Source organism: Lemur catta, chromosome 13, assembly GCF_020740605.2.
Source record: "Lemur catta isolate mLemCat1 chromosome 13, mLemCat1.pri, whole genome shotgun sequence".
Lineage (NCBI taxonomy): Eukaryota > Metazoa > Chordata > Mammalia > Primates > Lemuridae > Lemur > Lemur catta.
In genome coordinates, this window is record NC_059140.1 from 29,584,427 (window position 1) to 29,612,087 (window position 27,661).

A 27,661-nucleotide genomic window follows, 5' to 3' on the forward strand; every position below is an offset into this window, starting at 1 on the left:
GTAATGTAAAACATTTAAGAAAGAAAAACATGTGCTTGATAGAATGCCAATAGGAATGAAAATTATCTGGTAGCCTGGAAGTGATTTCTGGTGCTTTTAGCATAACAAAGAATCAGAATTACAGGGGAAAATATGTATGCGTTTCTACTCAAGGACACACAGAACAGAGAAACCAATACAATAAAAATTATGATAAAACTGTAAAAATACATAATTTGTATCATATTTTCATTCTCACTGGTTTATAAGTAATAAGTTCAATAGCAAGCTGTTAAAGAGATATTGGAGGATTCATGTGGACCAGTAAAGGAGAATGTGAGTGTCCTGTTAGTAACACTTTCCACCTTGCTGAAGAGAACATATCTGTGTGCATGATTGCCTTACTTCTACATTCCTCAGATCTCCTAGACAGGAGTGAAATGTGCTGGAGGCAAGAGTCAGTACATAAAAAGTCATGTGGACTGCTGTCAAAGTCAGCAGCCACACAGCAATGAATTTTAGATAAGATGAGTCTTAGAGAATATTTTGAAATGTATATAAAAAGTATTTTATTTCTAGAGAATTGAGGATCAGTTCACTATTATCCTACACCAGCATCTGGGAGATGGACATGCTTGAAGCTCTGACTCAGGCAGGGCAAAGGCAATATATGTATCATAAACATTTGTACCCCTGTAATATGTTGAAATAAAAAAATAATAAAAATAGAGTATGCCAAAAAAAGATAAATAAAACAATACATAATTCACTGAATAGTCCTAAAAAATAAACATTTTATGTTTGAAAAAGTGAGATATTCACAAATTAAAAATTCAAATAAAATTTTAACATTTTTTCCAATGTCACTATTTGAAAACATCAAAAGAAGGAAACAAAATTATTCTCAATATGTATGGAATGTCAGTTTCATTATAAATATGGCTTACTCTAAAAGTGCATATATGTAGACTATATATGTGTATGTAATTATACACATAATTATATATAATATTACATATTTCATATATATATACTCATATGTTATTTCCATCAGTAAAAAAAAAAAATCTCTGTAAAGATTAGCAATTGTTTCAAAACCAGAATATAAAGTTGTATTAGGGTTCTCCAGAGCAACAGGACCAATAGGATATGTAGATAGGTGGATACAGATACACATATAGACATACATATACATATAGATAGATATAGATATATAAGAGAGGAGAGATTTATTATGGGAATTTGCTCACTCGATTATGGAAACTGAGAAATCTCACCACATACCCTTTGCAAACTGGAAAACTAGGAAAGCTGGTGGTGTAATTCACCATGTCTGAGGGCAGGAGAAGATATATATCTCTGAAAGAAAGAGAGAGAGAGAGATGGAGAGACAAAAAAAATTTAGCCTTCCACTACCTTTTTATTCTGTTATGACCATCAATGGATTGGATGATGTCCACCCACATAGGTAAGGGCAGATCTTCTTTATTCAGTCTATTGATTTAAATGCTACTCTCTTCCAGATACACCCACATAGACATACACCCACACTATTTCTGAATACTGTCTTACCAGTTATCTGGTTATCCCTTAGCCCACTCAAGTTTACATACAATATTTACCATCATAATGGTATTTTCTGAGTGTGAGAAAAATGAGGGTAAAGCAGGAAAGAATGCACTAGATAAGAAAGATGAGTATAGAATAATTACTAAAGAATTAAACTTATTATTTTGCTCTTAAACACAAAACTGGGGGAGGCATCTATGCTCTACTAGTGCAAGTTTGTCCTAGCTTAATAAACTCAGATAATTGTCTGATTAATACTCACTTTAAAATGCAGATACTAGAAAGTCTGAGAAGTTTATGTGTATTATAGAAATACTCAAAATAATACTGCTGTAAAGATGATAGGAGAGTCTCTGCTACTCATTGTCCACAAGTACAGAAGTAGTGAATCCAGGGCTTCTAATTCATTCAATGTGAGATGGATAAAATCCTCTCAATCATGGTCCTCTACCTTCCCAGGTTTCTATTCTTAGTATACCTCTTAGTACAAGATAATAGCTGAAGATTCAGCAGACAGGCTTACATTTCAAACAACAAGAACAAATAGGAGAGAAGAAATATAGGCTTCTTTCCTTTAAGAATATTTCTTAGAGCTATTCTTGAGTACCAACAGTATGAATTTAATCATAAGATCAAAAGTGTCGAAAAGAGTCTTGAGAACACCTAGTCTATTCTTTGTGCCTATGTATCTAATCAGATTTTCATTACTATGGAAGAAAGTATACAGATATAAACATCTCATAAACATATAGAGGGACTTGTATCACCAAAATTAGGTTGTAAATCAGTATAACCTTGAGCTAATAATAACATGTCAACATTAGTTCATTAATTGTGAAAAATGTACCATACTAACATGAGATGATAATGCACTCAATATTTCACATATTTCTAGACAATGTTGGAGATGCCACTTTGCTTCATCTAATTTCCCATTTTAACATTAAGGAGAGACACAAGGTTAAATTTTATAAAAAAGAAATTTTTTTTCAGTATTCAAGCAAAAATCAAAACGATAGATATAAGATATGGCTTTCTGGGTTTGAAATTTAAATCATTTCTCATTCTCACCTACTCAAGTTTCTCATATACAGAAAGGGCATCAGAGCAAAAATTGAACTCAGAATGTAAATATAAGGTCATTAGTTAAGACCTTAGAAAGATCCAAAAAATTGCCTCAAAAATATTCAATTAGACAAAAGACCTATTATTGTAAGCATACTTCATACTTATCATTAGAGATCTTCTTAGTCCAGATGCAGGGGCTCACGCCTGTAATCCTAGCACTTTGGGAGGCCAAGGCAGGAGGATCGCTTGAGCTCAGGAGTTTGAGCCCAGCCTGAGCAAGAGTGAGACCTTGTCTCTACTAAAATCATAGAAAAAATTAACTGAGCATGGTGGTGTTTATCTATAGTCCCAGCTACTTGGGAAGCTGAGGCAGGAGGATTACTTGAGCCCAGGAGTGTGAGGTTGCTGTGAGCTAGGCTGATGTCACAGCACTCTAGCCCCAGTGATGGAATGAGACTCTGTCTCAAAAACAAACAAACACACAAACAAAAAACTTCTTAAAATATTAAGGAAAATTGTTTTCATCAGCCTTACAGAAAACCCAAGACAGAGAAGGTCTTATTTTGGAGAAATTATTAATGTGTATTTTGTCTAATGATGTATTGATTAATAAGACTCACAAAAAGTTTATAAACAGCTATTTCAACTTGGAGTAGAAGGAAAAAAAAACATAACAGAATGGAAGGAGAACTTTGGATCCTCAAGCATCTAAAGACAAACAGCAGGCTTACAAAACTACTCAGCTGGTAATCTCTGCCCAATTGTGTTTTAGAATTGCTAGGAAAGAGTATGACTTCTTGATGTCTCCCATGCCCCACTCTTGTGAATGGGAGTGGCTATAGTGATTATTTTATTTCTGTTCCACTATTTTATTTGGGTTGTGAGGGTTGGAGAACTTGTCTTGCTAGTTTTTTGTTCTCAAGATTGAAAGAAACTTAATGCACATAGTTTTACCAAGGAAACATTTCTGAGAAACACCATTGACACATGGACTGGATTCAAATGAGCAGATCTTGAACCTCAAGCATGACCTTGTAGCAGTAGATCAGAGGTCAGCAAACTGGACAGCAGGGCAATTCTGGCCCTCATGTATTTGTAAGTGAAGTATTATTGGAACACAGCCATATACATTCATTTACACACTGTCTATGGCTACTTTCAAGCTATAATGGCAGAATATGAATAGTTTGGATGGAGAGCATATATCATATAGTACTCAAAATATTTACTGTTTCATAAATGATTCTTAATGAATGAGCCTTAAGAAGAGGGGACAATAGTTTTTATATGGAAATAAAGAAAATATTGTGGGCCCAGAGGTAAAAAAAAAAAAAAGAATACATGTCTACACATTTTTTGGTCAATTCTCACACAAATATTTCTGTATACTTTCTATCTCCTCCAATATAGATTCCAGTCTTAGTTTTTCATTTCTAAGGAGCAGATTGCAATAGAAGTAACGTTGTCTAAAGAAAGCTACTATGTCAGATGGGAGTGGTAAAAGTGGTCACCTTTGTCTTGGGGAATGCTCTCTACTTTTCTCTGTTCAGTATGATATTGGCTGTGGGTTTGTCATATATGGCTTCTATGATTTTGAGGTATTGAAAGTCCTAAACAGAACAATCAGGCAAGAGAAAGAAATAAAGTACATCAAACTGGAACAGAGGAAGTTAAATTATCTCTATGTGCTAATGATACGATCTCATACCAAGAAAACACTAAAGACTCCTCCAAAAGACTCCTAGATTTTATAAATAAATTCAGTAAAGTTTCACAATACAAAATGAATATACAAAAATTAGTAGCATTTCTACATACTAATAATGACCAAACTGAGAACCAAATCAAGAACTCAATCCCATTTACAATAGCTATAAAAAAATAAAATAAAATACTTAGGAATATATTTAAGCAAGGAAGTGAAATATCTCTACATGGAAAACTACAAAACAGTGATGAAAGACACCATAGATTACACAAACAAATGAAAAAAACTCCAATGCTCATGAATTGGAAGAATGGATTCAATGCAATTCATATCAAAATACCAATGTCATTTTTAATAGAATTAGAAAAAAAATCTCAAAATTCATCTTAAAATATAGAAATCTTAAAATATGGAACCAAGAAAGAGCCCAAATAATCAAAGTAATCCTAAGCAAAAAGAACAAATCTGGAGGCATCATATCACCTGACTTCAAATTATACTACAAGGATATAGTAACCAAAACAGCATGGTACTGATAATAAAAATAGATAGATCAATGAACAGAATATAGAACAAAGAAATAAGGCCACATATGTACAACCAACTGTTCTTTGACAAAGTAGACAAAAATATAAACTGTGGAAAGGACATCCTATCCAATAAATGGTGCTGGGAAAATTGCATATCTATATACAGAGAAATAAAACTGGACTTATATCTATTACCATATACAAAAATTAACTAAAGATGGTTTAAAGACACAAATATAAGACCTGAAACTATAAAAATTATAGAGGACAACTTTGGAAAATCTCTTCTGGATTTTTGCCTAGGCAAAGAATTTATGACTAAGATCCCAAAAGCAAATGCAACAAAAACAAAAATAGAAAAATAGAACTTAATTCAAATAAAAAGCTTCTGCACATCAAGAGAAGAAATCAACAAACAGACAACCTGCAGAATGGAAAAAATATTTGCAAACTATGCATCAGACAAAAGACTAATATCCAGAATCTACAAAATTCAAAAAATTCAACAAGAAAAATATAAAATATTTCTATTAAAAAGTGAGCAAAGAACATAGACAGGCATTTTTCAAAAAAAGACATACAAATGACCAATAAACTTGAAAAAATGTTCAACATTATTAATCATCAGAGAAAAGCAAATTAAAACCACAATGAAAGACCATCTTACAGCAGGTAGAATTGCTATTATTAAAAATCCAAAAAAATAGTAGATGTTGATAAGGATGCAGAGAAAAGGGAACGCTTATATACTACTGGTGGGAGTATAAATTAGTGCAACATCTATGGAAATCAGTGTGGAGATTTCTTGAAGAACTCAAAATAGAACTACCATTTATTCCAGCAACTCCACTACTGGGTATACACCCAAAAGAAAAAAAAAAAAAAAGAAATCATTACATCAAAAAGATACCTGCACTTATATGTTCATCACAGCATTATTCACAATAAGAAAGATATGGAATCAGCCTATGTGTCTATCAACAGAGGATTGAATAAAGAAAATATGGTAAGTATACACACACACACACACATACACACCATGAAATACTATCCAGCCATCAAAAAACAAGGAAATGATATCTTTTGTAGCAACATGGATGGGACTGGAGGCCATTATCTTAAGTGAAATAACTCAGAAACAGAAAGTCAAGTCAAATACTGCATGTTCTCACTTAAAAGTGGGAGCTAAATAATGTGTACACACGGGCATAGAGTATGGAATAATAGACATTGGATATTCAGAAGGGTGGGAGGCTAGAAGGAGTGTGCAGGATAAGAAATTACCTAGTGGGTACTATATATATTATTTGGTCATGTTTACATAGGAATCCCAGACTTTACCACTGCACAATATATTCATGTAACAAAACTGCATTTGAGCCCCTAAATCTATAAATATAAAAATAATTTAAAAATTAAAAAGCAAGGTACTAAAAAGTATCATAGCTTTTGCTTCTCTTACTTTTTCTCAGGACACACACTCTTGAAACTCAACCACTATGCTATAAGGAAGCCCAGATTAAATTACAGGGAGAGAAACACGGAGAAGCACAAGTAGAGAAATACTGAGAGCTCAGGTGAAAGCAACCAACAACCATTAGACTGGAGTAGGAAAAGATTTTAGATCATTTCAGCACCCTGGCAGAGGGGGTTAGTGCTCAATCTTGGGACTTATTGGTTTTACTACATTATCTCACCATTTAGAAGTGGCCAACCTAGTAAAATGGTAGAATTTTCTTGTAAAAGCTAAGTCAATATGCCAGCTTGGGAACAACACCCTGTGAGTTGGGATATTTTTCTACAGGATGCAGTATATGAACTGATACATAATGCTGTGTTCCAAACAGCTAGAATTTGCAACTCCAGGAGTAATAGTTTCCCTCTCTTAATAAGTCCCTGAAACTCATCTATAGAATTTGTCCTTCTGATCCTCATGACTTTTGACTCGGCAAATTTGAGATCCTGATTTTTTTTTTTTTTTGGCTTTTTGTTGTTGTTGTTTTCTAATTTTTTTTTTGGTGTTGTTATTTCAGAATATTACAGGAGTACAAATGTTTAGGTTATATATATTGCCTTTGCCCCATCTGAATCAGAGCTACAAGTGTGTACATCCCCCAGAGAGTGCACACTGCACTCATTAAGTGTAAAAATACCTATCCCTTCCTGACTTTGAATTATGGGTGTGTGTATGCATCCAATAAACAGAGTTGTAAGGATTCCAATAAACTTAAAGCTATGAAAACACCTAGTCATTTAGGGATCCTCACAGAAGAGGATCAGCAGACCCCAAAAAGGGATTCTACAACTATTTATTACAAATTGTAAGGTTTTCTTTGTAGTACAATATTTGATTATTTTTGTATACAAGAACTTACAATAAAGGATATTCCATGTTTGAAAGATTTAAAGATCTTTTCAACTAATTCCTCTATTTTTACTTTTATTCATGTTTTTCAATTTTGATATACCAAAAATTGACTAACCTGGAGAAGGTCTTATTTAAATTTCCCATTATAATTATATGATTTATCAAATTCTTTCTTCTTTTTCTAATAGTTTTTGCTATCCTACTAAGCTCATTTGGACCCAATAACCATGAAGAGCTAATGTAAATTCTATACATTTGTAGCAGGTAGCAGTATGTTTGAGAGGCAGAAAACTCACTGGGGTACCATTAGGTGTTTCCAGATCTGTGATAATGGTGAATGGCCATTTTCAGTGATTATGAAGCATCACACAAAATTAAGAGCTAAGACACTTAATGGATACATATCTAAGTGGCCCCATCAACTAAGAAATCTTGACATTCCAGATCCTTAATGAAGGAAATAAAAATGTGAATTTAAAGTAGAAAACGATAGATATCAATTAGAGCCCAGGAACACCAGCAATAACCGGAACTGTTACACATACTATTAAGCCTTTTATATATTACATCATTACAGAAATTATGATTGACGATTATGTAGAAAGGGCTCTGAGAAGAAGTCATCTGAATGGTTGGCAATAGTTGATTTCAGTTGTTCAGTGGGTGGATTGTATTGCCTTTTCTTGGGTAACACTTTAAAATCCTTTTGGCTCTTTGTCTTCTTCCCCATTAGTCATCATACAAATACAGAGTTTGACTGGCTTCATTTAAGTAAAATTTGGGCAAATTTGTCTCAGACCATTGTTATGTATGAGACATGCTTTCCTTTCTGGTGATTTTTCTGTCATTATAATGTAGAATGCTAGCAGAAAAGTTCTCTACATTTGCACATGCTCGACTCCAGAGTGTAAAAAATTTATCAATGATAGAGGCATGTTTGATTAATAGGAGTTTGTGTTGTATACATGTTGCCCTGTTAGTCCTCCAGGCTAAGAGTTTTGGCATACATCTTAAAAGGCTTCTTAGAACATCCTGGTGGGATCAAGCATGAGTCGCCTGTTGCAGTTGCTAACTCAATAATACATCCTTATCTTGACTTTCTTTTTCTCTTCACTCATTTGCTCTTAACATTCATTTTCTGAGATCACATTCCCAAATAATCTACATGCAGGCAAGTCTTTGTCTCAGACTCTGCCTTATGAAGAACCAAAGAAAACCTAGTTTTCTCATTTTCCAATATTTTGGCAACACTTAATTATCTTCCTATTCTCTTAGTTTTATGGATTATAATTTTTATTGTTACTGATATAACAATGCCATCCAGAAGAAAAAGTGGTCGGTAAATATGTAGCCAGGTAGGTAAGTAGATATATAGATAAATGACAGATGGATATATAATAAATATAGAGATATAAACAATATATATGTGTATATATATGTATATAATGAGTGAATGTGTTCAGTCATCCTTGTTTCCACAGAAGTCTAAAATACTGTCTTTACATAACTTTATTTTAAATACATTGTGTGAATTCTCCATAGAAAAGAATAGTTTCCTATTTATCTTTTTATGTTTGAGTTTTTTTAACAGTTTTATTGAGATACAATTGATGTATAAGAAAAACATACATATTTAATATATACAATTTGATGAGTTGGGATATACACATACACCTGTGAAACTACCACCAGAATTAAGGTAATAAATATATTCATCACATCCATAAGTTCCCTTAGGGTCATTAGTTTTTGTTTGTTTGTTTCTTTATGTGATTGTTCTTTTGAGGTAAGAACTTTTAACATAAGATCTTCTTAACAATGTTTTAAGTGAACAATACAGTGTTATTTACTATAGGCACTCTAATGTGCAGCATATCTCTAGAACTTAGTAATCTTGTATAATTGAAACTTTATACTGCTTGAAAGAAGACCCTATTTCCTCCTCTCTCCAGCCCCTGGCAACAATTATTGTTTCCTCTGCTTTTATGAGTTTGATTATTTTAAGTACCTCATGTTAGTGAAATTATGCAGAATTTGTCCTTCTATGACTAACTTATTTCACTTTGAATAATGTTCTCCAGGTTCATCTATGCTATCTCATTGGGAAGAATTTCCTTCTTTTATACGACTCACTAGCATTCTTTTACACGTACAAACCACATTTTCTTTATTCATTAATCTTTCAATGGATATTTAAGTTGTTTCCATATCTTGGCTATTGTGAATAGTGCTACAATAAATATGGGAGTGCTGATATCTCTTCAAGATCCTGCTTTCGATATTTTTGGTTATATACCCAGAAGTAGGATTGCTACATCATAGGGCAGTTCTATTTCTAATTTTTTGAGGAACTTTCATACTGTTTTCCATATGTCTACAACATTATACATTCCCACAGAGCACAACAGTTCCATTTCTCCACATCCTGACCGATATTTGTTATTTCTGGATTTTTTTTAATAGAAACCACCTTAATAAATGTGAGATGATATCTCATTATAGTTTTAATTTGCACTTTCTTGATGATTAAAGATGTCGAGTACCTTTTATATGTCTGTTGGGCATTTATGTTTTCTTTTCAGAAATGTTTATTCAGATCTTCTGCCTATTTTTAAATTGAGTTATTTGTTTCTTGCTATTGAGTTGTTTGAGTTCCTTTTGTATTTTGGATATTAATCAATATCAGATTTATGGTTGCAAATATTTTAGCCCATTCCATAGTTTGTCTCTTTATTCTGTTGATTTTCTTTTTTTTTTTTTCCATGCAGAAGCTTTTGCTGCCTGTGCTTTTGATGTCATACCTAAGAAATCATTGTCAACATCAATGTTAAAAAGATTTTTTTCCTATGTTTTCTTTTAGGAATTATAGTTTCAGGTCTTACATTTAAGTCTTTAATCCATTTTGAGTTGATTTTGGGGGTATAAAATAGGGGTCCAATTTTATTCTTTCACATGTGATTATCCACTTTTTCTAACATACTTTACAATACTGAAGAGACTAATTTTTTCCCATTTTGTTTTCTTCACATGTTTATCAAAGATCAGTTGACTGTACAAGTGTGAGTTTATTTCTGGGCTCTCTATTCTGATCCATTGGTCTATATGTCTGTGTTAATGCCAGTGCCATGCTCTTTTAATTATTAATACCATAGCTTTATTGGCTGGGACAAGGGCAATATACAAAACCTAAATATTTGTACTCCCATAATATGCTGAAATAAAAAAAATTTACAAAAAATACCATAGCTTTAAATATACACGTTTTAAAAAATGTTATCTCTCTTCCACATCCTTCAAAAAAGACCAAGAGCAAGAACATTAAGAACAGAAGGTAATGCACTTAATTTAATATTCAGTCTGGTAATTTGGTCCTAGTTAAGTCATGTTTTATTAGTATGATTTATTTTTTAAAATGTAAGGAACATCATAAATGTATAATGTTTTTTTTTTAGATTTTTTTCTGATATTATAATAGACGCACTAACATCTCAGAGGTTTTCTATTTTTTGGGATATAGGCATGGTAGACTTAGGTTTTTATTCTTCTAATTTATGAGATACTAAAATACACATAGGTAGAAAGATAGGTGTTGTAAGGAGAAATTCTATAGATTTTGAGAAGATAAAGTATAATAAGTAGTTTCTTACCTCATTCAAATAACTTTATTTAAATCCTTTACCATTGGTACCTTTATCATAGAAGTAACAATATGAGAAAAAGGAAAAGTTATAAGCCAGATTGTATGTTCAGGAACCATATGCAGCGGGGAACCATACCTGAGGGTATAGTGGATGGCTTGCTTAGAACCACTGCAGATGAGATTTGGTTGTAAATTCTTTCATTTATAGAGATAAATGATTTAAACATTTGCATTAGGAATATACTTGGGTTCGTTAAAATAAATATAGAAAGAAGAGAAACACATAAACTAACACTTTTTATATAGTTCTCGAAAGATTTTATACTTTTGTCTTAGCTTCAAAATTAATTTACTTAAGTGTGAAAAATATGTTTATGAGAAAAAAAAAAACTGTCCCAAATAAGACCATCTGTATGTCATTTGATTATAAACGTAGTCATCAAAGTTTAACTCTCAAGTAGGACTAAGCTATGTGACAGAAGCTGTTATGTTTTCAAAAACGAAAAAGACAAATTAGTTTAGAACTCATAAGCAGACATTAATGTATGAAACTATCTGTGCATACATGTCAGAAAGAATCATTAATGTGTCATATGCATATCTGAACTTTGTGACAGAGTTTTACATATTCCTCTGTAGCCTTTCCATTGTATGTTTAACCATAGTAGTCACAAACTCAGATAGAGCACATTAGCTGAAAATAGAAAGCACTGACTATGAAAGATGCACACTAAATTTTTAAATACTAAAATATAAGATTGTCTTCACCTTGAAAGCTATAAAATTAGGATTTAAAAATATTCCTGCAAATAAGGGGAGTGGAGCATCATTTGGAATGACATTACCACTATCTTTTCTTTCCTGTGATTTCACACATCGATACAAACCTCAAATCTTTCTTCTCTCGTCACATATTTTCTCTTTATTCTAGCTTTGTGTCACATACACCCCCTTCCCCAGGAAGATTGTGGATATTAAACCAGGCACATTTGTTTGTTTCCAGAGCAAGTTTGAAAGGGATATAAAAAAGATAAACTCACTACATTTTCACCTGTGAGACACAAAGTTAAACACAGAGGCCACAATACATATCTGATTCCAAACATGCATTGCTGTTCTTGATTTGAAATATACTTTCTATCAAGGATAAGTTTGATTCACCTTGTATTTGAAATTAATCCCCGAGATAATTTAAAAAATAATCACTTACTTTGATAACTATCTTTACTTCACTGTCATCACAATACCCCTGCACAAAATTAATCTCTATTCTCTTCAGATTACTTTCTGGGCTGATGGCAAAGTGCTGATTTTCATTAGGATAATATTTATAATATTAACTGATTATTTTTCTTTGAATATCCTTTTCATTTCCTCTTCTATGTTAAGTCAGCTTGTATCTTTTTCTCTCTTAATATATCAGTGAATGGATAGCATGATAGAATACAAAAGTGTTCCTTCTCAATTTTTCACTGAGAAAATAGTTTGGAAAAAATGAAAATGTTCTCAATATCAAAGCCAAGCAAAGTGAAAATATTTATGCCATACATATCAAACTGGAAGTATATCAAAGACTATGAGGAAATAAAAGCAATGTCTTCATGGGGAAGTGATGTATGCTACTGATAAAGAGAACTAAATTTCTTCCCTTCATCCTTCCCACCTCCACTTCCTCCAAGGATAATGTCTATAGCATGCAAGGAGGAGTTGGGGGAATTATAAATCAGAACGACATGAAATAAAAAAGTTTTGGGGAAAATGTATCTTGGAATAGGACAGTTTTGCACTCGTGGGTAGAATTTGGGGAAGCAGCAAAGCTGTATACTCATTGTAACTCAGAAACAGCAAATGCAGGAGAGTTGAGATGGTAGAGATGTCCTCCCATGAGAGAGTTTCACTAAGAGGAGGGTTAAAACGTTTGGGAAAGACTTATGGTGAGGAAGATGTGTAGCAGTCTGTCTAGAAGAAGGATTTCCTACTAATATCATTAGATAACAAACAAGGAACAGAGATTCCTCCCTCTTCAAAAACAACAACAAAAAGTATCACTTGATTCTCCTTAAGGGTCCTATAGATTATTAAAACTTATAAGAAATGAGGTGATGGGAGACACTGAATTCATTGAGACTAAATTGCACCAACCCAGGGAGAGGTGATTTTAAGTAAAATTCAGATTCATTTAGTGAAAGACAAAATAAACTGTCTTCCATGTCTAGATTTATCAGGTAATATTTTTTAACTGTTATGTGTAGAACTTTAGACAATTAAACACTAAATACTGTTAATCAAAAAAGTAACTGTTGAAAAATATATTTTGATGTAATATATTTGACTATTTCATGAGTATGTAGTTATCAGTGAGGCACAAAACTCCATATTTATAGATGTATTCGCTTATTTTAAATAATAATAGTAATGTCATTAAAAAAGAGAGACCTCAAAATGTTCTTCTGTATATTACTGGTTATTTTTTTAAAATACAAGTGATACAATAAAATATATTTAAAAATTAAAATCAGCTAAAATGTAGCCTATTAGTCTGCTCTGGCTGCCATAGCAAAATATCACAGACTGTATCTTAGAAATGTATTTTCTCATAGTTCTGGAAGCTAAAAACCTCAGGTCAAGATGTAACAGGGTCGGTTTCTGGTGAGGGCTTTCTTCCTGGCTTGCAAACAACCACCTTCTTACTGCATCCTCTCGTGGCCTTGCTGGATTCTTGCATATGGAGAGACAGAGAGCAAGTTCTTTGACATCTGTTCTTATAATGACACATTAATGTATGTTATCTAGTTAGCTTAATCCCAGCATTGTGACAAAGAAACTTAGCAACATAGGTGATTTCCCAAAATTGTCAATAAAGGGAATATATTGATACCTTTAGTCAACAAATTTCTACCTAATTGAAAGATATAGACACTTGAAAAGATTCATAGTTTAGATGAGGACAAATGAAGAATGAACTAACTAAAGTAAATATAATAAATAAATACATGTGTGCACATATACATATATATACTGATTTGCATTTATTTATTGAATGGAATATTATCACTGGTGACTTTTCAGATACCACAACTGAGCTTAAAACTTTACACTAAATATAGCTCTATAAGTTCACAGCTTTGGGCAACATTATTGTAATATTCAATAAGATTATTATTTAAGAATTGTCATGTTTTTATTTTGTCCCCAAATTTGTAGATGTAGTGTTTTTTTGTTTATTTGCCATTAAAATCTGTACATCATTTTGCCTCATCTACAGAATTTTAGTAGTATTAAAGTATTTGGACAAAATGTTATTTCTTTTTTGTTAATAGTTAAAATGATTGTTTAGTTTTTGAGCATCAGGTCCCCTTTCAATCAAAATGCCTGATGTTATTTTGAGAAGGCAGCTAAGCACAGACATCAAGCATCCTCCCTACACTGAGACTGCCTAGGTACAAATCTCCACCCTGGGGAGAATAACTTAATATCTCTATTTTTTAGTTGCCTCCTCTGTAAACTGGAAACACTAATAGTACCTACTTTATAGCACTGTTGTAAGGATTAAATGATGCATTATAGAATACTGCCTGGCAAATAGTAAGGAATAAAAAGGAAAGTTAGGTTTTTGTTTGTGTTTGTGCTATTAAATAAAGTCACTGCCAAATGTAGCAAATATGGGTTCTGCTTTTATAAATTTGTCTTTACTTTGAAATATATCTGAGAGCTAGTCACACTGGATAAATATGACCTCTTTATAGCTGCGTATATATTTTTGGAAAAGAAAATAAAATACATCATGCAATCACTCTGGTGTGATGACTATTTATGTATATGATGTGCCTGAATTTCAGCACTGTAAGTTGTTCTCTCAGGGTATAAATTAGTCATGTTTGGGAGCCAATTTAACATTGTGGTACTTTCAAAATTTACTATTTCAGTGAACTCTGGTTCTTGTGTGCATGTTGAAATTAATTTACTTGTCATAAAGTGTCCTTTTTTCTAGCTAATGCATTATATACGTACAACCATCTTTTTGCACTTACTCAGGGCAATAGTTGTGTTTTGAAAAATATATAAACCCTGAATTAGTTAATTTGTATCACATTTAATTCTGTAATGAAAGAACAGTATTTGGACCTTTTTTTTCACATCTGCCATGTACGATTTGAATGATAATTGTGCATCATTTTAAACCTCCTTTAACTTTTCTCAATATCAATTCAAAGGTGATCTTTTTAGTGGAACTACCTGCTCCTTCATCTTCTCACCTTTGTGTGTATTGATAGAATCTACCACATATTTCCCATGTTATCTGCACAATAAAAGAATCTTTAATTAATACAAAAATCTGTTGGTAGTACTGTGAAAATTTTATCTACAGGGTATGATTAATATGAGGTTTTGACTGCCAACAATTAAAAAAAGAATGAATCTTTTTAAAATTAATCATAGGCAATTAAGTTGAACAATAATGGAAATGTTTAACAGTTTCTCAAAACTGTAGCATGATCCAAGTTTCTTTAAAAAGGCAATAATTCCTGGATTCTAAGTATTAACGCAGCTTATATATGCATAGTGTAAACATGTATTATAACTGTGGCATATTTAAAACTATTCATAGCACAACACCAATGAAAGACCAATGCATTTATCATGAGTTACCACAAATCACACTCATATTTGCTACAAGTTATTTACAAAATGCTGATTCAAAAATAAATTTTTTCTATGTTGTATATGTTTGTGCATACAAAATACCCATCCATTAAAGAGCTGGTGATAAACTAGTACTACATGGAAGTTATCTCTTTTTAATTTATTGCACCACTATTCGGAGACTGAGAGAATAGCTTTCTGTGTGTGTGTGTGTGTGTGTGTGTGTGTGTGTTGGTGTGAGTGTGGTTGTGTGCAAGAAATAATAGAATAGAAAGTTTGAAGTTATTAGCCCCCAGATTTTACCTAATACAACCTTCTTATTGCACAGTTGAATCCAATTCACATAACTTGGTGCCTATCATAGACTAGGCAAGTGAGAAATGTTTGTTGAATGACTTAGAGTATATTTCTCAGTAACACCATGGTACTTATGACAAGATATAAAAATGAAAGAGAGATAGCTTTCAAAAACAGTGAATATTAAGAAATGTAATTGTATATTCTTGTCAATTTTAAAGCACCACATAGAGTCATTCTACATTCCTCTTCATTTTCTCTATTTGGATGGCTATTCGGTAGTCACGCTAAGACAGCTGTAAAATACAAATGCATTTTTTAAGAAGCCAAAAAAGATGCTCATAAAAATTAAATAAACATAGACACACAGAGTGTTTTTGACTGTCTTCCATTTCTGAATGATATTATTACCTTCCATTCAAGAATGAATTATTACAGTTTACATCTGACTATTGATACATATTATCTACCAGTATTATAAAATATTATACTTAAAAGCTTAACTAAATTCTATTATACAATATATACTTATTTATCCAAATTTTACCACTTACTACATGAAGTTCAATTAACATGTAAAATTAGAGTTTGCAAACTACTTTATGCAAATAAAATTATCCAAAAACCCCAAACCCCATATTCTTAGCATTTCAAATGAAGAAATGTTGTAATTTAATAATACATTTCTCTTTCAGTGACATGTGAAAGAAAGGTGGATTGAGTAATACAAATTTCCAATATTCATATTCAGGGTTAAGTGATTATATTATGGAGCATTTTAGTGTGAAGCAAAGCTATGTCATTTGGGTTTAAGTTAAAAATAGTGACTACTAAAAGAAAATGAAGCAAATAAAATTATTTCTCTTATTTATTAATTAAAAATCACCATATATTCATTTGATCATCATTTGATTCCTTTCCACATCTCTCATATTTGCTCCCTCAGTCTTGTTGCCCCGGTAATGCAGCAATCCTCCTACCACCCCCTGCCCCTCTCAAAAAACAAAAGACTTCACATATACAAACTACAGGTTAGTTGGATTTTCAAGAGAATCTGTTCTAAGACAGTGGATTATACCAGTGGTCCTACAAACAAATCCTCCAAATGAAATTTACAGGCTTGCATTTCTCACTGTCTAAAGTCAATAGAGATATATTTTTGTGGGTAATTAGGGTGAGTAATAATCCCTGGCATGCACTGGTGTCACATTTACTAAGGTTTTCAGCAGTGTTTAATTAGAAAGAAGTTCAAATGCAAGGTAAGGAGTTGGAAGGTGACTACACTTGATTAGTGTAGTGGCAATGATAATTACAGGAAATGTTATGTGGGGTGTCTGCTTTTGACAGATTTGGAGACCTTGCACACACACACAAATGCTCAGGACAAATTTTCTCAGTCTTAAGCATGCTATGAAAAACCTCAAGAATTCTTTGGTAGTAGTAGAGGCAATGCTTAACTACTGCAGCAACATGAAGATTGTGCTGAAAATCAGACCCACAATATATGATTGCAAGATTGGTAACTCTACAATGAAGACTAAACATGCAGTCTTGATATGTCTTAACCTGTATTTAAAAAGGGTGGGATCTTGAGATTAACATGGGGATACTTGGGTGAATGAGATTGAGAATACGGAACACCCAAATTTTCCTGAACCTTGCTAGGAAGGAGGCCTCATACAATGACCTTGTCTATAGCATGTACCTTATAAGGTGATGTTGTTTTCCTTAATATCTGCTGATACTACATGTTAAGCTCTAGGTTTAAAAGGATCAGGTCTCAGCACAGACTGAAGGGGGAAGTACAGCCATGGTCAGGAAAAAAAAAAAAAATTAAAGCCTATAAACCAAGTGGCAGGCAAAATGGGATATGGAGGATTTAGTCTGACGGGATGGGATGGTTTAAAAAGAAAGTTGAGGTTCAGGCTGCTGTACAAGTTGTCTTACAATTACATCATATAACACAGAACATTTTATCGTATGTTAGATATCCATGGAGGATAGAGAGGCTAAATAATGTCTTCGGAATGCCTCCATGGAAGCTGATGGTTCCTAAGGTTCTGAATGAAAGCCAAGCATTATAACGTTTGTTTTCTAGGAAGTGGAGAACAAGACATAGTCTACATGTGATTTTTTGCTTTCTATGGATTAAATTAAACATTTTTTGGATTGCCTTTCACAAATCCCCAACATATTAAAAGACTTTTGTAGTCAAACCTATTTTTTTTTGTTTTGTTTTTTTGTCCAGTGACATTTTCAGAAAGTCTCTTAAATATAGTCATGATTATTTTATAACAGATATATTACTGATGACACGTAAGCTAGAACCAAATAAATCATTTGAGTATTTAGGTGAATATGATAAATTAATGAACACTTAGTTAAATCAGAATTTTACATGCTGATTTTCAACCTAGAGAACATAACACTCCTATTATACTGCATTGTACCTAAGTGAAAAGATCCATGTCTCTTTAGAAACTCTCTTATTCATTCCTTCACATTAATGAATGTCTGATCTACCAGGTGCCAGCACAGTCCAAGGCCTTAGTATTAGAACAGAGCACAAGACAGACACTATTACTCCCATTTTGGAATTAATCCACAATGCACGCTGCCATGACACACAAATCACATATAAATAACATGGAAATATTTTACCCCGCAGCTATCAATCCCTGCATTTTGAATATTAAGTCTTGTGTGGTGTCAAATATATAGTAAATAAAAAAGATAAATTCAGATTATGATCAGTTCTATGAAATACAAAATTAAAAAGTCAATGAGGCAAACAGTGGGTAGATGGGAAGAGATCTCCTTTATCTAGAGGAGTCAGCTGAGAGCCAGTTCAGCTCATCTGAGAAGGCCTGGCAGTAGGAAAACCTAGGGAAGATCATGCTGAGTAGAATTAATTGCCAGTGCAAAAGCCCAGAAGTAAGATAGAGATAAGTTTGGAATGTTTGAAGGCCAATTAAAAAAAGAAAGATAATTCTGTTATAGGTTGGGAACCAGGTAACAGAATTGGTGTATGAAAGTAGAGAAAGAGGAAAGGTCTAGGTCATGTAGAGTTCTTATAGGTTATAGAAAGGGATTTATATTTTACTTCAATTGCATTGATGGATTTTAAACATTGAGTAACATGATCTGATTTGTGCTATAAAATTATGACCCTATTTGCAATGAGGAGAGGAAACTGCAGGGGAATTGAGAAGAGTGAGACCTGTTGGGAAGTTGACTAACAATTTTCAGCCCTGAGCAACTGACTGGTGAAATTATTAATTGAATTGGAGAAGGCTGAGGGATTAAAAGGTGTTGCAGTTCAGGGGATTTTCCTTAGGATATAATTTTGAGATGTCTCTTACATATGAAAGTAGAAATACCAAGCAACACGTTAGCTAATATGTAAGGTCAAAACTCAGAGATAAAATGATGAATTCTGGAATATTTACCGTACAGATTGGATAAAAATCACCTGTAGTTGGCGATTGGTAAAGACTAGAGCCCCTAGGATCGAGCCTGGGTATTCAAATAGTTGACCAAAATGAAGGACCCAAAACTTGAAAAAGACAGTTGGTGAGTTAAAAAGCAAAAGAGTGTTGGGGTGCAGAGAACAATACCCAAAGTTTGATGCTTTTGCATGCTGAGCACTTTAAATTAAAGGAAACTGGAAGGGCTTAGACCAAGGCTGCCTCACAACCAAGGACTTCTTAATCTTCTCTTATTTTCTCTCACCCACCCCATCCCCAAGTGCAAGGAAGGTCTCTTTGGAATTTTCTTATTTGAATAACAAAACTTCTTTCCACCTTCCCTAGGCATCTCATCAATTAACTAAGAAAGATTAACCAGAAAAGAAAAGATTAAAAAATCATCATGTCCAGATAGATTTTTATCTATTCTTCTTACGGAAACTCAAAGAGAGATTACCTGGGAGACTTTACCTACATAAATTGACCTTTGCTCATAGTACAGTTTCACCCCTTACCTAAAGTACTAGCCCCATTCCCTTTCCTAAGAGAATAATTTACAAGATAACATATGCCTCCCGGCATTTCCCCTAAAAACTATTATTCCCCTAAAGTTGCCTACAGTCACTTACTTTCCTCTCCCCTATGACGACAGTATTTAAGAACCAACCATCTGGTCCTTTCTTAAGTCTCATATTTGAGGGACTCTCCTGTCCACGTGCAAGTTAATAAATTTGTATGATTATGATTTTTTCTCCTATTAATCTGCCTATTGTAAATTCATTTTCAGCAAAACTACAGAGGTAAAGGGGACGCTTTCCCTATGTGCCCCTAAAAGGACAAGATATCACAGAACCCTGGAAACCTAGAAAACATATTTCAAGAATGAGGTAGTGATAAACTAAGTTTAAAATACTGTGACATTAAGATAAGGTAAAAAAATAGAATATTGGAGGCAAGATTTCTCCATTTCCACAAATAGCCTTACATTATCTCAAGCCAAAAACTTGGAGTCATCTCTAACTCTATTGTTCTCACTCCACATCCCATCTATCAGTACAGTATGCTGCATCTATTTTAAAATATATATTTGTAATGAGAACATCTACTGTATCTCTAATGCCATTATTCTGGTCCAAGCCATAATAGCCATTTGAGTGGTCTCCAAGTTTCCATTCCAATCCTCTTTTGTTCTATTCTAAACACCATAATCAATGTCCTCCTATCAAATTCTAAGTTACATTATGAATATATCCTGCTCAAAATCTCCCAGAGGCTCTTCATCTAATTAGAGTACAACTAACATTTTCACAAGGTCCTACCAATCTCTTCATCTTCTAGCCTCTGTCACTCCTCTAACCACCTGTCCTACTATATTCACCTTCCCTTACCTCACTCCAATTGTTGTAGTCACTTCTGTTCCTCAAGTATAAAAAAAAAGACTCCTCCTTCAGAGTCTTCTCATATGTATTTACCTTGTCCTGCAATGTGTTTGTTTCAGAAAATGATAAGGCTTTTCACTCTTTAGGTCTTCATTTAAAGATAATTTTCTAAGGGGGATATTATTCCTTGACCATTGTGGTAGGCAGACTAAGGCCCCTTAAGAGCATCCATGTTCTAATTTTCATGACCTGTGAATATCCTACTTTATATGACAAAAGGGACTTTCTAGATGTGATTTATGTCACTGACCTTGAGATGAGGAGATTATCCTGGATTTTCTGGCTGGACACACTCTAATCATATAGGTCTTAAAAGAGGAAAACTTTCCTGGCTAACTTCATTGAGAAAGGGAAGACAAGAGAGATGGCGGTGAGGATTGCACATGCCTTTGTTAGCCTTGAAGATGGTTGTAGGGGCCGTAAACCAAGGACTGGGCTGGCCTGTACGAGATGAAAAGGCAAAGGAATGGATCCCTCCTAGAGCCCTCAGAAAGGAATGCAGCCCTGACGACACCTTGTATTAATTCAAATGAGACTTGTGTCAGACTTACGATGTGAAGAACTCTAAGTTATTGAATTTCTGTTATTTTAAGCCACTAAGTTTTGGTAATTTGTTACAGCACCAAGAGAAAACTAGTAAAGACATGCTATCTAAAATTCATTGCAACTTTTCCAACCTCCTACTATTTTTTTCTGCCTTATTTTTTCATAGCACTTATACTCTTCTAAATCTATTTTTAATTAGTAATTTCGTTTATTGACTGCTTTTTATCATTAGATTGTAAAATAAGGCAGAAATTCTTGTCTCTTTCCTAATTTACAAAAATGTTCTACTATGCCTCAAAACACCTTTTAAAAATTTTTTATTGATACATAATTGTACATATATATAGGGTAAATGTGATATTTTGATACATAAATACAATGTGTAATGATCAAATCACTGCATTCAGGATACACATTACCTCAAATATTATTATTTCTTTGTGTTGGGAACATTTCAAATCTTCTCTTACTTTGAAATATACAATATATTGTTGTCAACTACAGTCACCTTACTATGCTATTGTTCATTAGAACTTATTCCTTTATATCTCAATATTCTTGATGCTAATTTAGTCCACAGGAGCTCCTGAATTAACATTGGTTGAAATAACTAACCAATTAATAAGTTAATATAATCCAACCAGGTTTTTATTCCCACCGTTTAAGCAAACGTGTTGCAGCTTTGGTATCTTCAAGCTGGAAATTCAATAAACAGTTTTAAATGCTCATTTTTCTTGACTACATAAAAGTCAAAACTTATCTGAGAACCATGTTTTTGTTACCAAAATGCTGTTTCCTCATTTAGCATGATACCATATTCTCCATGAATTCCTTGTTTTTTTACTAAAAATTTTCAAGTAAAATTTCCTTAAGGACCCAGATTAGGTTCCTACCTCTCACATGTTCACTTTAGCTCGCCTCATTCAGTCCCACTTTAATCACACCGCCTATATCCTGAACACATCTCTAGCCTAGGCCTGTTTTCTGGGCTCCAGCCATCCATATCCTGATGTTTACTAAACATTCCTACTTGACCCTACATAGGCTTCTCAAATGCATCCTCTCTAGTCTGAACTCTGAAATCTTGCCGATTGAATGAAGAAAGTGATTTTATATATTTACTCCAAAGTTTATAACTCAGTAAAGTCTTAGAATCGTCAGGCATATTATATACTATACTAAGAAAATTTCTATGGGAAAATAAAAAAACTCAGACTGTGCTAAAGTCAAGTATGGGTTTAACACCATACTAATAGAGTAAAAATCATCGCTTTTTCCAAACACATTGTTTTCTATCTATCACCTGGACTAGAGAAGATTTCTCCACTCTCACTATTGGTATATTCACTGTTATTGGAGATTGAGAAAAAGGAAGGTAGATTGGGGTCAATTAATCTGTTCTCTGTAGGGCATACACTTTTATTGAAACTGCCAGTTAGAATGATATTCCATTTTGGCTGTCACGTCTCTTACCTTGGCCTTACTTTCCTGGGTTAAATGACTATCAGTTCTTTGGAAACAACCTGTCATTGATAGCAGGTGATGCAGGGAACTAAAAACTCAGACATCTCACTGGTGGAATGCTACTGTTACTGGACTCATGTAGAGGAGAAAGTAATTGTGTTTCTCAGCATAAAGGAAGAAATAGTACTACTGAAATAGAAACAATATTGAAATACAGTAAAACGATTTATAGGTGAGAAAACACATTGAATTTCATAGCCCACCTCATAATTAAAACCTAAGTTGGCTAATGACTTTCTTTAGGTCACCTTGTTAGACAAGTATAATTTGAACTAGATTTTCATGAATTTTTATAAATTGATTTTCCACCAAACTATTAATTTGTTCTTTTTAAGCTGTATGCAAAGAACTCATCTCTACCCACACACGTGAATGCTGGGATAATAATGATAGCAATCATAATATTTATCAAATGCTTATTATGTGTCAGGCTTTATACTACACACTTTATATGTTTTATCCTATTTAATTTTTGCAAAAGGTATAAAAACAGATACTATTATATTTTAATTTCAGAGGTAAGCAAAAGTTGACACTAAGATTTTAAATAACTTTTTAATACTCATACAGTAGTGTATGACTGAAACAAATCCTGGAAGTGGGGAGTTATTCTCACAAAGGGAAGGTCATATGAGCAATATGATCAGTAGGATTGTCATGTTCATTACTAGAATTCCCAGATGAGATGCAGAGACTTCCAGTTCCTCATCTTATAAAGAGAATTAAAAACGTCTGCAACCCAAACATTTCCCCTAGGAATAATTAAGGTGTCACCCTGCCCTGTTGTTCTCAGACTTATGCTGACTATATAAGCAAAACCTACACAGAGGAAGTGGTAGGTTTAGAAGAAGTGTATGTGTTTGTGTGTGTGTATGTACACACATATGTGTATGTGTTTGTAATATGGCAGCACTTTTAATGGAAAGACATATACATGTCAAAGGGGGCTATATAGCAGAAAATAAGCAACTTGAAAATATTAAAACATTGGTCAGATATGTTTTGATTTATCATGTTTATTTTATATCCCTTGGATTAATTCCCTGACTCTTTTACTTCATATATATATTTGAAATTATTTTATTATTTTTATATACTTTGGGATATTTTACCAAATTGGTCTTCCAACAAACCTATTACTGTATTTTAATTTGGTAAACTGTTTTTCTAATATTTCCAAAGCCATTTCTTCTGACATTATTCTATTTCCACTTTCATATAACACTTTTCACTGTGAATCTGTTAACTTTTTCTAATATCTGGAATTTATAAATTAAAAAAAATTCTCTTTTTATTTCTCACATATCTATTTTTTATTTTATGTCAACATTTCTGCCTTTTTTAAATTTAGTATTTTACCTTCAATTTCTGATTTTTTTCAAATGTCTGATAAATATTTTATCTTTCAATGAAATCTTAACTTAGAGAAGGTTTGGCACACAGTAAGTCAATAGTTAAGTCATTCTTTTAAATTTTTATTTTAAATTGTGATTTTTCTTGTAGTAATAAATAAAAACTTTGTTACATAGGGGGTTTCCTTTACAGTGAGGACCGGAGGAACTAACCTTTACGTTCAGGTTTATCCAAATACCAAAACAAGGAAGGCTGTTCTCAAGTTAGCAACACCCATACTAACTGTTCACTCTTTCCTCACAAAGATTATATAATGCATCAGAAAAGAATAGTATTTTTTTTTCTTGTGGTAGGCAAATTCCTGGCTGTCCTGCAGTCTCTAAATAAAGGCAGGGGTGGGAAGTGTGAATGCATAATATACTGTTATGTAAATGGCATTCAAGTTTTCAGTTAGTATTCCTGATTTCTGCCTCCACCTCTCACTCTTTCCCTATGACAAACCTGCTGTCTCCAAGTCCAGAGTTCTTAGGTTCCAAAAGGAAACTCAATTTCTTTGTTCCTCTCGGCATTTTCCATTACATTATGACTTTCTCTGCTTGGAATCACCAATAATCTATCATCCACTTTTCAAAATCTAGAAATTGGTTAAAATTTCTTATCTGCTGAGGTGCTCCTTTAATTGCATAAAATCATGCTTGTTAATCACTAGTCTATTGATTTAACCAGATTGGGAGATAGGAATATTATGAAACATGGACTTACTCTTTCATTTCACTCTAGAAGTCACTATAATACATGTATACACACACACATGCATATACTTATCTCTTAAAGATTTGTGTTTTAAAGATGGAGGGCAAAAATAAAATAAACAAGGCTGTCATATAGTATATTTGAAAGTAATAAATACTTTAAAAAAACAAAAAGCATGGAAAGGGTGTAAAGATGGCAGTAGTGTGCTAGAGATTATTGCTACAATTTTATATTGGGAGGTTAGGAAATGCCTTCTGAAGAAAGTGGCAAAGTAGCTTTTGATAATGGTTGGAAAAGTCAAGGAACAAGCTGTGTGGACATTTGAAGGAAAGCATTGTCTACAAGAGAGAGGAACAGCAAGTTGAGAGGTCCTGAAATCAGGAGAGTGGCTGGCATTTGCTAGGAATATTAGGAAGATCCCATGAAGGTGGAGAGTGGGCTGCTGAAGGAGGAAGACACATGAGTTCAGAGGATTAAGAGTTTGAGAGAGGGAGCCAATAATGTAGGCACTTTAGGTTTTGTGGAAACTTACAAAAACTTGGAAACATTTTCCTTAGCCCTCAAAAAAGTAAGATCAAAAAGAAATATATCAATGACTAAAATGTTCTTCTCATGGAACTTTTATAATCAGTTTTTATTTACGTATTAAGGCTCAGGAGTAGCAGCTGAGTGGTATGGATGAACTGCAGTCGGAGTAGAGTAAAACCTGGTAGACTTCAATTATGCCTGATGCCAAAAGCAGAGATATATAATATTTTTATATGATGAAGGCTATTACAATTAGAATGTAAGAAAAATAAATTTTTCAAATTCCTCTTTTTGGTAATTAATAAATAAAACAAGAGAATACATTCCTAAAGGTATTTTTGAATTAAACTCAATGATTCTATAGTTAATTATATTAAAAATTTGGTTTTCATGTCTGAAATTATTATGGTAAATTAATAATAGAATATCTTTTCTTCAGTGTGAAATACACTCTAATCGAAATTTATCAGGCATGGACTTTAATATGAAAACCAAAATTATTAGCCAAAGATAATTAATTTTTATGGTTGAATTGCAATATATATTGTAATACATATTGTAAAATGAAGTATTAGGATGTTAATATTACTATTCCAATAAAAGCTGTGGGAGAAAGATGTGAAAAGTGTGAGGATTTTTCTTCTGGCTTGAAACCAGAGTGAGACTTCTAAAACTCATAACCCTTGTTTTTTTTCTTGCAGTAAATATTGTCAAAACTTTCCATTGCCCTAAAAACAAAGTCAACACTATGTAATATAGTCTTATAAAAGTCATAGCCTATTTATCTTGCCTGCCTTATTTTTCTCCCTTCCTAACATTTCCTTTCTCTCACATCCTAAGCTATGGTTATATTGAAAACTTCCCAGCTACCAGCACAAAATGTCTTTGGATTCTCAAACAAGCATGTTTCATCTGTCTCAAATTATTTTGTCCCTTATCTTTCAGTTATCAGATTAAATATAATCTTTCCTGACCATCCCTTGACGGATGTGGTCAAATATATTTTTAGATATAATTTGTGAATCTTTTTCTTCCTCTCTTACCACATTTTCTTCCTTTTTCTCCTTAATAAGCATAGCAGGTCTCATGCCTTTCTGCCTCAGGGGAGTTGTCTGCCAGGGGGAAAAATAAATAGAACAAGTCAGCAGGACTTCTGGGCTTTTGTCTTCAAAATCTTAAAATCATCAAGGAAGGTTAAAGTTGTCACTAAAATGGTGTATATTGGTAGAAGGAAGAGAATAGGCCCAGCCAGGAATCATATGAAAAAATTACACCAGTCAAGGAGAAGCAAGATAGTAGTGCTGGATATGTACATCTCAGCACCTGGACTTCGTTTGCTGTCATTGTCCAAGTAAGACCAAAACTAGAGAAGGCTTATGCTTTGCAATATCTTAGAGGTAAAGAAAGTTCAAGAATTGTAATAATGTTCATTATAGATACTTGATACACGTTCTTTGACTAGATGATTGAGCCAGAGTACAAATGCAGACCAGAATAACACTAGATGTAACAAGGCAGCTTCTCCTAAGGGCTTGGAGCCATTGAGGGCTTGTAGGAAGAATTGAAGTATTTTACAGGAAATAAGATGACATTTCTTATACCTGCATACTTTGAGACATATTGCTAGTAGTAATATATGGTCCCATAGCAATCTATGACTATTATAATAAAATTCACCACATTAGATGTCTATTACTTGTTTGTGTTTTCTCTTAGAAAGGGGATAGTTTGGAATTGTTCCCCAGTTTATTTTGCTTTACATTTTGTCTCCAAATGCCTAACAAGTGACAATTAAAGACCTTCTGTTTTGGTAACAGGATAAAAGATTAATTAAAAGTTTGACCACCTGGGATGAATTTCAGTTCAAATAACATTATTGTTACTAGAGATTTTAGAAACCATCTAATGCAGAGTTTTATATCTGCTATCTAATAATCACTTCACTCTGTGTTGCCTTTCCATCTCTTTTTAAAACTGCAACCACATACCTTGCTGGCCATAGCTTTGTAAAACACTCAAAGCAGTGCATACATTTCATTTACTTTCATTTATATTGAAGAATAATTTTCTCTCTGATGAGATTTTAAACCTAATAAGAAAGAAACATATGAAGATCAATTTGAGAAGATGATACATATCTATGGACAAGTGGGTTTCATAATGCACTAACCATTGTAGGGCTTCCACTTCCATAAAGTTTTCACATGATGAATGGAGAGGAATCCACGTTATCAGCAGGCAGGTAGCT

General features: G+C 33.1%; 1 long non-coding RNA gene across 2 annotated transcripts; it reads right to left on the minus strand.

Annotated features, from left to right (window-relative positions):
* Positions 1-1,302: 1,302 nt before the first annotated feature.
* Positions 1,303-27,661, minus strand: LOC123649194. Of its 2 annotated transcripts, none has more exons than XR_006738897.1 (4): positions 27,584-27,661; positions 27,402-27,502; positions 26,457-26,525; positions 1,303-1,338 (listed from the first exon to the last, which is right to left on the minus strand). It is a non-coding gene; the product is annotated as an uncharacterized LOC123649194 (long non-coding RNA). The 2 variants fall into 2 exon arrangements; XR_006738896.1 differs by lacking the exon at positions 1,303-1,338 and adding an exon at positions 25,282-25,611.